We start from the raw sequence: 13339 nt of genomic DNA, 5'->3' as shown, positions 1-13339 counted from the left end.
TATTGCATACCTCTACACCTCAGCTTCTGTTACCTGTCCCTTCTCTTTTGTGATTTCATCAACTAGGTTGGGTGAAAAATCTATTGATCAGGGAAGGCCTAATAGATTTTTTCTTTCCAAATGCATAAAAATATGTATGATCTTTAGGGGATGTCAGTAGGACAGATAGAATCTAAAGGAACCTAGAACATTATCTGAAGGAGAAACATTATGGAATAGACCATCACCCTGACCAGAGTAATAGAAAGTCACTTTTATAGGAATCAAAATGGAGTTACTACTCATTATGGAATGAATATTGTTTTTCTCTCTGTGATTTTGGAAGGATGTGTTATGTTTCTGGATACAGCTGCTTCCTGGACAGAAGTTGAGCTCAGATTTTGGACCTTCACCAGCATAGCTGGAGAGTTTTAATGTTAGTTTGCTCCCTGTCCCTTCTTCTCTCTCTCTCTCTCTCTCTCTCTCTCTCTCTCTCTCTCTCTCTCTCTCTCTCCATCTTTCCTCCACATCCATTCAGTAAATGTGTTCTGATTTATATTTGTAATCCTTTGGATCATGTGAAAAGAGAAAGGAGAAAAGAATTTTAATGGCCGTGGAAACTTGAGTCAGGTTTGAGAAACTTATGAACTATTGAACGATAATGATTTTTGCATTTGAAACCCCAGGTTTGAGCACTCCAAGCATTGAGGTAGACTTTGGGAAGCTGGCATCATTTCTTGGCTCTCCAGTAGAGCTCTTGGTAGACTGCCAGTACCTGTGCAGGTGTCAATGGAGACTGGATTGACAGCTGGGGCTCAGAGATCACCTTTGAGTACAGTTCTAAGGAGGTAAGTGGGTGTGGTCAGCCCACACACCTATCTTGCAACTTCTACTGTTCAGATGTTTTAGTCTAAAGGGAAAAAATGACCTACAGGTACCACTGACATAAATTTTGTATCTGTCTATATATTATTCTTTTCACTTCCCTTATCAGGTTAAAATATGAGTTCCGTCACAACAGGCACTGTCTTGTGTTTGTCCTTATATTCCTAATAGCGAATACAATGTCATATATGAAACCAGGACTTGCTAAATTGAATTGAGAAGAGTAACATGATATGTCCAAGGTCACAGTTATAGAAAGATTTGGAGGTGACATTCAAACCCAAATCCTGTGACTACAGAATCAGTGTTCTTTTCCCTCCACTATTCTGACTCCTATGATATTTGTAAATATGAGTTCAGAAAGGTTGATCTTTGGCTAGCTGCCTACCCTGGAAAATTCAGAATGTAATATCAAGGTGTTATGCTAACAATAAGGATATATAGGCGTATCCTGTTTTATTGCACCTCACTTTATTTCATTTCAAGGATACTGCATTATTTTTCACAAGCTGAAGGTCTGTTGCCACTCTGCCTTGAGCAAATCTATTGGCGCCATTTTCCCAACATCATGGGCTCATATTGTATCTCTTTCATTGTGGTAGTTCTCACAATATTTCAAATTTTTTCATTATTATATCTGTTGTGGTGATCTGTGATCTGTGATCAGAAATTTTTGATGATACTACTGCAACTGTTTTGGGATACCTCACCTGTCTAAGAAACTGAACTTGATAATGGCCATTCCCCATCTTTCTCCCTCTCTGCAGGCCTGTTCCCTAAGATACAACAATAAGGAAGGATAGAGGACTGACTCCAATTTTGAAAGTTCTACTGAGGATAAAATGCTGTCAACAGCATCACATGCTACAGAGAAATCTTAGGTGAAAGGAAGAGACAACTTCATTGTTGTCTTATTTTAAGAAATTGCCAAAGCCACTGCCAACCTTGAGAAATCCTGATCAGTCAGCAGCCATTGACATTGAGGCAAGGCTCTCCACCAGCAAAAAGATTACAACTCACTGAAGACTCAGATGATGATTAGTAATTTTTATCAATAAAATATTTTAATTTTATTATTATTTTTTGATTTTATCTCTTTTAATTGAATTTAATGTTTTTATTTAATTTTTAGGCATAATACTATTATAACACTTAAAAGACTACAGTAAAGCATTATGATAACTTTTATATGCATTGATAAACCAAAATATTTGTATAACTGGCTTTATTGCCATCTTCACTTTATTGTAGTAGTCTGGAAATGTACCTTCAATATCTCCAAGGTATACCTCTTATCTACTCTCTAATCTCTTTATGACATAGGAGTACCTTTCTCTGATTGAATCAGTGGAAGCAATCCTCTTGACTAATGGAGGCTGGGCACTGAAAGTACCCCAAGTGACTTTTGAAAAGATTTGTGAGTATGAAGAAATGTAGATTTGGGAATAATTTGTGGGAGTGGTACCTGTGGTTGGGGGCAGGAAGAAAGATTTTTTTTTTCTCTTTGCAATGATCAAGGCATCTAGCAAAGACTTGCAGGGATATTTGTACTCCTACTCCACTTATGATAGCTACTACTACTTCCGCTACCTACTGCTACTTAGTACTACTACTACTACTACTACTGTTTTAGACTTATTCCATTTGGCCAGGCTTATTCCAGGAGGCCAGAACTAGAGCAGAACTAGAGTTTTCTGGTGGAAGCTACTGAGAGGTTTTTCCTCCATGTAAGGGACACTTTCTTTTAAAAAACTTCTCTGAAGGCAGCAGGTATCCCTTTATTTGTTATCTTCAAGCAAAAAAATTAGATTATCATATTTTGTCAAGGAATTCTTAGGCAGGTCCAAACTGGACTTGATAGTCTCTGAATTCCCTTCCAGCCCTAAGAGATTCTATGTGATAAAATTAATATTCTAGGCAAATGAAGAGTAAGCGTATTTGTAGAAAGGATGTGAGAGAAATTCCTTCTTGGAGCAGGAGCCTGGACTGGAAGGATAGCCCTGGAAACTGGTAAGTTGGTATGACGTTTTCTAAACAGGTTAGGCAAATCTCCAAGATGTCAGACTTTTAGGCAGAGGGTTTTTTTTTAGGTTTTTTTTTTAGGTTTTTTTGCAAGGCAAACAGGGTTAAGTGGTTTGCCCAAGGCTACACGGCTAGAATTATTAAGTGTTTGAAACTGGATTTGAACCCAGGTCCTCCTGACTCCAGGGCCGGTGCTTTATCCACTACGCCACCTAGGCAATTACTAAGTGTCTGAAGCTGGATTTGAACTCAGGTACTCCTGAGTCCAGGGCCAATGCTCTATCCTCTGTGCCACCTAGTCACCCCTTAATATATCATCTTAAAATAATTAACAAGCATTTACCCTCTTTCCTTCCCTCCCATCCCTCATTGAAAGAAAAGAAAAAAAAATCCTTTTTTTTTTTAACAAATATGCATAGCCAAGCAAAGTCTTATGTTGACCCCCAAATTTGCATTTTGTTCAGGATCTTGAGTCTATTAACTCAGTCATAGGTACGTTGAAAGTATGATTGGTCATTGCCTTGAGCAGCATTTTTAATTCTTTCAAAGTTATTTGTCCTTACAATGTTGTTTTTAATATATAAATTTCAAATTAGTGTGAAAATTCTCCTGTCTCTGTTCACTTCACAATCATACAAGTCTTCCAAGGTTTCTCTGATACCATCCCTTTCATCATTTCTTATGGCATTGTAGTTTTCCATATCATTCATATACCACATTCTGTTCAGCCATTCCCCAATTTAAGGGCATGCCCTTACCAAAAAAAAACAAAACCCTGTATATCTCAAAAATATAATTATTTTAAAAAGTATTGAATCCCTGGTTTGTTTATTGAAGTGGTTAATTATGTGTGCATACACACATGTGCACATATACACACATGAAAACACACTAAAATCCATTCAATTCCACTGCCAAATGATCAGTATCCACCAATGAGGATAATCTTGTACAATAGAGGATGTCTTAAAAGTCTTGATATCATTTTAAACTTTAATAATTTCAGAAGCATAAATGTTAACTTACAAATATATTGTTTGAGAGGTCAATTATTTAAATTTCTTTTACATTTAGTTTTACAAATTTTGTATAATAAAATTTTAATTTTAATAAGAATGGACATTCAATAATTATGTATCGTGTTCATGATGCTTTTGGGATGACACTTTCTCAGACTAATGAAGCAGTAGAAGAGGTCCTTTTGCTTGGTCACCTCCATCACCTGATTTATTTCAATAAGGCTTTTTGTTTGTGGGGGTCATGTCAATCCTATTGTGTAAGCATCAAAACCTCATTCTTTGAAAGATCATGAGGTTAGGATTACAAATGCAGTCCATCAATTTTGAGCTATCTGCAATGGAAAATACCATCTGTATCCAGAGAAAGAATTATGGACTTTGAACCAAAGACTATTACTGTCAAATTAGAAAAAAAAGCATTATATTATTATGTAATTTTATTCTCTCATACTTTATTTTTCTTCCTTAAGGATATGATTTCTCTGTCATCACATTCAACTGAGATCAATGTACAACATGGAACCAATATAAACACTAACAGAATGCCTTCTGTGGGGGGTGGGGGGAGGGAAGCAAGAATGGGGGAAAATTGTAAAAGTCAAAAATAAATAAAAACATTCTTTAAAAAAAATCAAATGCAGTCCATTCAATCGTGAGCAGCAGCAGTTGAGAAAAATTTTTTAACAAAGCTTGAAAGATGATTGGAGCTATTTATAGGACATCTGGTGATTATCTAGAATTTTTAATTAGAAATGTACCAATATTTTAAAATTTCAATTAATCAAGCTTTCAAATGTTCTTTTTGTGAAATTTTAGCCTTTATTCTTAGGAAGTTATCAAAAATGCACTAAGACTTTTGGGATACTACATCATTGTCAATTGACATTTTAGCTTTATTAAACTTCTTTTTCTCTCTCCCTCTTCCCTCTCTCTCTCTCTCTTTCTCCCTCTATTTCTTTCCCTCCTCTCCCCTGCTCCCTTCCTCTGTTTCTCTCTCTCTCTCTCTCTCTCTCTCTCTCTCTCTCTCTCTCTCTCTCTCGTCTCATCTCTCATTCTTTTGAGAATGTTACAATGGATGACTTACTAGGAAAGGGAAGAGGGAGTGATGTACTTGGACATGAATGTAATGTAAATACAAAAATTAGAGAGAGAGCCCGAGTCTGAGATGTCACTGAAATAAAGAATTCTCAGAGCTGGACACTCCCTGTAAAAATGTAGTTTGGCATGTTCTCTGACACTTAAGAGTCTTAATTACTTAGATTACCGAGATGTGAAATGTCTTGCCCGGGGTTACATAGTATGCTTCAGTATAAAACCAAAAGATATCTGTGGGTATTTTTTAAATTAATTTTTATTAAAGATATTTGAGTTTTACAATTTCCCCCCCAATTTTACTTCCCTCCCCCACTCCCCCCATATCTGTAGGTATTTTGAAAAGAGGAAAAGCAAAGCAAAGCAAAGAAAAAAGGAAGTCTCACTACTGTTTGAATTCTGTGGCCAAGACACCCTCAGAGATCCTTGGAAACCTTCCCAAGAAGGGGAGACAGAGCTCTGTACATTCTGAGGAGGGAAAGGAACTTTCTTTCTGGGAGGCAGTCAATGGTTGGAGATGACTTGATACACCTGGCACCTGCAAGCCCCCTGGCAGGGCATGTAAGGCACAGACTGGACCTGTGAATCATATGTCAGGTAACCTTGACCCACAGAAAGAACAAGATCAGGGATTTGTAACTTGGTCTGCCAGCCTGCAGATAAGGCCACCACCTGCTCCAGATCTTCCTGGCTGTGGGCACTGCCAATCTGTTCTGGCCCAGGGCCTGTTCAGCCGATCACACACTGCTATAAGTATCCTAGTGAGGGCACCTTGGGGTGGTAGAGCCAGGAGGTGGGGCAGGGGTGGGGTGGGGGTAGGGTATAATCTTGGAGGATCATAGAGGGAGGGAAACTCAAGCCTTTGATTTCCTTTCAAGGAGCCTCATGAAAGTCACTAGCCATAGGCCTGTTTGTCCTAGGAAGCAATGTGACCAGTACATCTGGTTAGGCCCTCCTGGTTCACCATACTACCATATTTGCATGGAGGGCCACACTGACAACATCACACACAAGGAAGGAACAGACACTTGTCATAGTCACTGCATATGGTAGGACCTCTCAATGCCCTGGCATGACTGAGAAAGGTGACCCCAAGTTGAATCCAATGTAATGTGCTCATTCAACAAGCATTTATTCAGAGGTAGGAGGACCAGAGTTGTGACATATATTCTCAGATCTTTTTTTAATGCATTGATTGGTTTTGCTCATTTTTTCCTCTTTTATTTTTTAAAATAATTTTCAGATTGTTTTATTATTTATCATATATTTTATTATAAATAAAATATTTTATTTTATTAATATTTTTATTTTACCAACATTTAAGTGCTTTGTTAATTATTAAAAGTATTTTTTAAATTATTGGTAATATGGAATGGTTCTCTGGAAAGGAGTAGAGAAAGGCTGAAAGGGGGAATTGGAAATATGAAAAAAATATCAATAAAAATGTATTTCAAAGGCAAATAATCATGTATTCAATCTGCTTTGTACCAGTCACTTGGACTATAGAGACAGACACTAAGCAGTCCCTGCTCTTGGGGATCTTGCATTATCTCAGGGGAGACAGTGTATATGACTGTTCTACATTGTGGGAGATGGTTTGTATGATTGTTATACATGATGGGGCCTAGTCTGGTAGATCAATCCATTCATCAAGAAGCATTTAAAAACATTTTTTAATGAACAAAAATTCATTTTCTAAAAAAACTCAAGCAAATCTCTTGTTAGGCATGCTCAAGTATACATTGGCGATGTCCAAAAAAATCTATTTCTCTCACCCTGGGTCCAGCACCTCTCTGTCAGAGAGCATGGTCTGAAATCATGTTGGTCATTGCATTAAATAATCATTCATTAAATATTAATTTGTTTATTAAATATCAGACAATGTGCTAGATACTCAGGATACAAAGACAAAAACAAAACAATTTCTATCTCTAAGGAGCCAACATTCTCTTGGGAATATACTACACTTGTAGCCCTTCAGTAAAAAAGATAATTAGAATAGGAAGCTTCTAGATGGGATTGGTGTGAATTCCTTCCCCAATTTACCTTGCTTTCTAACCCCATCCCTCAACCATATTTTTGCTCCAACAAGACTATCTCCTATGTTAAATTCTGGTCTCAAAGACTATCTGCATGACCCTCTATAAGTCACTTAACATGTCTGCCTCAGTTTCCTCATCTGCAAAATGAACTGGAGAAGGACATGGCAAAAACCACTCCAGTATCTTTGCCAAGAAAACTCTAAATGAGGTCATAAAGAATCAGACATGACGGGGTGGCTAGGTGGCACAGTGGATAGAGCATCGGCCCTGGAGTCAGGAGGACCTGAGTTCAAATCCTGTCTCAGACATTTAATAATTATCTAGCTGCGTGGTCTTAGGCAAGCCATTTAAACCCATTTGCCTTGCCAAAAAAAAAAAAATCAGATATGAGGACTGAACAATTTGTTTGACACACAATCTATGAGCTACTTGTAAAAGTATCTACTTATGGCTCTGCCACAGTGAGTTTTAATACTTGGAAGAATTTTTTAAAACCTCATCCATGTATTATTTCCCCAATAGTAAAGTCTGTCAACCATATCCTGTATCCTCTGGACCACCGGACCTTGCCATCTACTCTGATGCAGACCCTTTTGGATCACTGGGCATTGCTATCCTGATATTTGAGTATGACCATTTACTCTGAAATTGTACTTATATGGGTTGTCTCCATCTTTTGGAATGCAAACCCATTTCTCCTCCAAATTCTCTATTTTTGTTGAGGATACCATCATCCTTTTAGTCACAATAATAACTATCCTTTAAATAGAACTTTAAGTTTTACAGAGCATTTTACAAAAAATCAGCATATTTTGATTCTTACAATAACCCTGTGATGTATTTGTTATTGGTACCCCCTATTTAATAGGTGGGAAAACTGAGGCAGACAGAGGTTAAAGAATTCATCTAGGGTTACTCAGTTTGTAAGGACTCTTTAATGTTGAGTCCTTTCAGTTGTGTCCAACTCTCTTCTACCCAATTTGGGTTTTTTTTTTTTGTTATGTTTTTTTTTGGCAAAGAGGGGTTTCTTCTCCAGCTCATTTTATGGATAAAGAAACTGGAATGGATAAGTGACTTAACCCCGGTCACACAGCTAGTGATTCCTTGACTTGGGTCTCTCTCAATCCTGGTAACCCCTCAGGTTCCTCTAGATTCCATCGCCACATTCCTTGAATGCATCCTATTCTCTCTACTCACCTAACCTCTAGGCCAGGTCAATTTGCCTAGACTTTTGCATAAGCCTCATAATTGGGCTCCTTGCTTCCAGGATGAAAAACGCAGCTACTTCCAGAGAGAGAATTGATGAATTGAGTGCAGATTGAAGGAGAGTTTTTTTCACTTTAGGTTTCTTGCCTTTTATTTATTTTTGTAGTATAGCTAATTTGGAAATAGAGTTTATATGACTTCATGTGTATAACTGATATCACATAGCTTGTGTTCTCACTGGGTTAGAAGACAGCAAGGGAGAGAATTTGGAATTCAAAACATTTTCCAAAAATCAGTGTTGCTGACGATACATATCAGATTACTTGCTGTCATGGGGAGCAGGGAAGGAAAGGTGGAAGATAGAAAAATGTGAAACTCAAGAGCTTACAAAAAGAAGAATGTTGAAAACTATCTTTTGCATGTAATTGAAAAATTAAAATTAAATTCAAAAATTAATCTTACAGATAAAAAAATAAAATCTGACCATGTCATCTTCCTATTTAAAATTTTTCAATGGTTTCCTATACAATTGGATAAATATAAATTTCTTAACTTGATATTTGGGCAGTTAACTTGCTGTAGCCAAACTTGAAGTCAGATCCTGACTTCCTTGAGTCAGTCCCGAGTTCAAATGTGACTTCAAACATTTACTGTGTCACCTTGGGCAATTCATTTCACCCTACCTCAGTTTCCTCATTTGTCAAAAGAGCTGGCGAAGAAAATGGCCAAACCAGTTCAGTATCTTTGACAAGAAAACCCCCAGTGGGGTCCCAGAGAGTCAGGCATGACCAAACACCAAACCTAATATTTAAGACATTCTACAATCTAAATCCCACATGTCTTTCCTGTCTTATTTCACAATAGTTCCCCTCACATACTCTATGTACAAAGCAAGTTAGGTACTAGATGTCCCACATTCGGGATATTTTTCCATCACAGTATCTTTGACCATGCCAAGAATAAATACCCTTCTCACCTCTGCTACCTGGAATCTGTGAATTCCTCCCAATCATGGTCAGATGCCATTTACTTGTAATTTTTCCCTCTTCCCCCAATCATCTATACTCAATCCCTCTAGAGATGTCACAAAGGTGAAACCAACAGATCTTGGCAGCGGGTTGGATTTTGGGGCTGGAGGAGAGAAAGTGAGGAGTCCAGGATGACTTTTGGGTTGGGAGCCTGAGGAAATGGGAGAAATGTATGCCCTCATCCATTGAGAAGGTATGCAATATAACCATGTACATGTGAAGACATGTGAAACATTTTCATACTAGCCATTTTGCAAAAAATTCACACATACATACACAAGAAAAAATGACAAAAAATATGCTTGGGGGACCCCCAGAGTTAATAGGATGAGGATCATGTAAAGGAGACAAAGAAAGATCAGTTAGAGAGGTAGAAGGTAAACCAGGAGAGAACAATGCCACAGAGCAGTAGAAAGAAGTATCAAGGAGAAGATGGTAATTGATAAGAGTCAAAGACTGCATAGGTCAAGGTTAAGGATTTAGAGAAGGCAACTCAGTTCTGCAATGAAGAGGTCAATAACTTTGGAGAGATCAGTTTCAAATGAATGATGAAGCTTGAAGAGGTTGTAAAGAATTCAGAAAAGAGTAAGAAAAAAAGAAATTACAGTGCCTATTAATTAATAATAGATGCTCTTGGGGCGGCTAGGTGGCGCAGTGGATAGAGCACCAGCCCTGGAGTCAGGAGGACCTGAGTTCAAATCCGACCTCAGACACTTAATAATTACCCAGCTGTGTGGCCTTGGGCAAGACACTTAACCCCATTGCCTTGCAAAAACTACTACTACTACCACCACTACTACTACTACTACTACTACTACCACTACTAAATAATAATGATAATAATAATAATAATAATAGATGCTCTTCTCAAGGAGTTTGGTCACAAAAGAGAGGAGAGATATAGGATAAAGAATGGGGAAGGATGGGCCAAGAGAGAATTTTTTAGAGGAGATTGGCCATGTTTATAAGTAGAAGGAAAAGAGTTAGTAGACAGGAAACTATTGAAGACAGATGAGAGAAGGAAGAATGGTAGAATCTGCAAGAGAAGATGGGATGGAATGAGATCATCCATAGTCATTCTGTATCTAGATATGAACTTGGCAGGACTACTAATATGTAGGAATAAAATTTGTTTTTAGTCTACTCCTCCCTAGAATGTGAAGTGATATCAGAGTATACCCCTGAAGGGATGGAGGAAATAATTGCCCATTTGCTTTTCCATATCTTTGAAGTCACTAGCTCTTTCCAAAAGCTCATTGCTATTAAATGATTAAATAGAACTGGGTAGCCAGTTTCTAGTTCCCTAACAATGCTGGTGATGAGATGAAGCACAACTAGTTGGGGCTCCTCAATGGCAGTAGAGAAGAAGTAACCTGACTCCTAATTCTCCTAGAACTTTGAAGGAGAGATATATTGGGAGAAAAGGTCAGAACACAAGTGTTATACATGGACATGAAACTGATGTATTAGCAAATACAGCAATAAGTGACTTTAAAAGATATTGCAGGGCAGCTAGATGGCACAGTGGACAGAGCATCTGTCCTGGAGTCAGGAGGATCTGAGTTCAAATGTGAACTCAGACACTTAATAATTGCCTAGTTGTGTGACCTTGGGCAAGTCACTCTTAACCCCATTACCTAAAATTAAAAAAATACATATTACCTTGGGGCAGCTACACCAGTCCTCAAGTCTAGAGGACTCAAGTTCAAATTTGACTACCTGTGTGACACTGAACAAGTTACCTTACTCCAATTGCCTTACTCACCAAAAAAGATATTACTTTGTATTTATCTGTATATAGTAAAATATAAACTCTAGGGAAGTGTCTGTCTGAGTCTTTTGTATCCCCAGCACCAAACACAATGTATATAGTGGATATGTTATGAAGATTTGTTAAATCGAATATAAACTATTCACAAGCTTAGTAACAAAGAGGCCATATGGGGGCAGTTGAGTGATAGTTGAGAATACCTGGGTTCAAATCCCATACATGACTCTCATTAGTTCTGTGACCTAGATCACCCTCTTATCATTTACATATGACAGCTGGGGGGGCCTGAAGTCAGACTCATGAGAGTTCACATCTGGTCTCAGACACTAGCTGTGTGACCCTGGGCAAGTCACTTACCTTGGTTTACCTCTGTTTCTTCATTCTAGAGGTGTTGCTTATCCAGATATTCTTTTGTCTAGATCTAGATGGACCTTGGTGTCCTTTCCATCTTTCCAATGCTGTCATCTGGTATAGTGGAAGCAACTTTGAATTTGGAGTCCATAATCTGAGTTTTAGTCCTAGGTGGGACATTTACTACCTGTGCTTCACTTTGGAACCTCAGTTTCCTTTTATAAAATGTAAGAACTGTAAGTTAATCAATCCTTTGACAAGTATTTAAGTGTCTATTATGTGCCCATGTGATTCACAGCTGGTACTTATTTCCCTGAAAGTAAGACCTGGTCTTAGTGTTTGCTCCAAAAGATGCATTAGAGCTTATTTTCAGATGTCTTATTTTTTTTATCTTGTATAAAAATTCACATTATTTCAAATATAGTCATGCCATCTTCTTCTGTAACATTGTCATAACTCTCCAAACCCCAAATTCCAGTCTGAATTTCTTGCAACTCAATTTCCTGTAGAATCATCTGTCCCAATCTCTCACATCCAGCAGGCTCTCCTTTGATGAGCCCTTCTTGTCCATGTGGCCTGCTCCTAGCGCATTGGCAACATAGCTGTCAGGGGACTTTATCCCATGAATTCTTCACCTGAGTCACCAGCTCTTGCAGGCTCAGCTTCACAGAGTTTCCACGATGATTTCTCTCCATTCAGTTTTCAGTGTTGTCATTGATTTCCACATGTAAATGGTCTTTGAACGGCTTGTTTATAGCTGACCTCTTTGGTCACCTTGAAAAACAAATGGCAGCATTAAATCGATCGTTTCCTTATAATTGCTTATGTGTGCCAGAAGTTTTTGGTTTTAAGAACATAAATGTTCTTGTTCAATTTTATCCTTCTTGCCTTTAGTGATGATTACCGGTGGGGTTTCTATCAGTCCCGATGTTATCAAGTGAGCACGGTTATGTCTCTACTCTCTGACTGGTCATTGGGCATTAAGTTTCTGATTCCTCTTCAGGCAATAAATTTCAAGTTCATCCAAAGGTGTCAGTTTGGATATTTACAAATAATTATAATTTATATTATCATTTTAGTATTGTCAATAGTATTTATAATTATTTTACAATTCAATATATCTGTCATGGGCTGCAACAATATGCTAAATTTTCCTGTATGGCTGACACACTTTTTCAAAAATTTTATTTATTTATTCGTTTAAGGCGATGGGTTTAAGTGACAATGATTAGGAAATTATTGTGTCTGAGGCCAAATTTGAACTCAAGTCCTCCTGAATCCAGGGCCACTTAGCTGTCCCTTGGCTGACAATCTTAACAGGGTCTTATTTTGGGCATTGGGCTTAGATTATGAGTATCTTGAAATATGCTAGGTTGTATTTTCAGGTTAATATAGTAGCAGAATGGGAATCAGTCTGTCTCCTGGGTGGCCAGGTAGTGCTGGATATGGCATCAAGAAGATCTGAATTCAAACTTGACTTCAGACACTTACTGGCTGGATGACCCTGGGTCGCTTGACCCTGTTTGCCTCAGTTTCCTCAACAGTAAAATGAGCTGGAGGAGAAAATGAACCACTCCAGGGCCTTTGCCAAGAATACCCAAATGGGATTAGGATGAGTCCAATATAACTGAAAAATGACTAAGCAGCTACTTCTCAGGATTGTTGTAGGGATCAAGGAACTCATCTTTAAAGGGTTTAGCAGTTCTGACACATAGTAGGTGCTTTCCCCCCTTTTCTTTCTCCCAAGTCCTGTGTTTATGGATCCTTCCACAGCAGACTGGTCTCACTTTGTCTCTGATCTTTCAGTAAAAGGAAAAGTATTGGTATTTATAGAGATCATATGCATGGGAATGGTTTGGTTTGGGAGATGAGACTGAAAAATTTTATTGGCTCTTAGAATGAGATTTGTACTCCATTGACTTTGTGAACCTTAGCTCCTCTGGT

The 13339-nt window shown here is 38.0% G+C and overlaps 1 long non-coding RNA gene across 2 annotated transcripts; it reads left to right on the top strand.

Moving 5' to 3' along the window:
- The first annotated feature begins 600 nt into the window (after positions 1-600).
- On the top strand, positions 601-5451 carry LOC141497868 (uncharacterized). 2 transcript variants are annotated; one of them, XR_012471476.1, is made up of 5 exons: positions 601-827; positions 1632-1745; positions 2188-2281; positions 2782-2874; positions 5331-5451. It is a non-coding gene; the product is annotated as an uncharacterized LOC141497868 (long non-coding RNA). The 2 variants fall into 2 exon arrangements; XR_012471475.1 differs by lacking the exon at positions 5331-5451 and adding an exon at positions 4376-4451.
- The last annotated feature ends 7888 nt before the right edge of the window (positions 5452-13339 follow it).

This window comes from Macrotis lagotis, chromosome X (genome assembly GCF_037893015.1).
Source record: "Macrotis lagotis isolate mMagLag1 chromosome X, bilby.v1.9.chrom.fasta, whole genome shotgun sequence".
Lineage (NCBI taxonomy): Eukaryota > Metazoa > Chordata > Mammalia > Peramelemorphia > Peramelidae > Macrotis > Macrotis lagotis.
The sequence above is the reverse complement of the archived record's forward strand: the minus strand, read 5'-3'. Positions and strand labels throughout refer to the sequence as shown.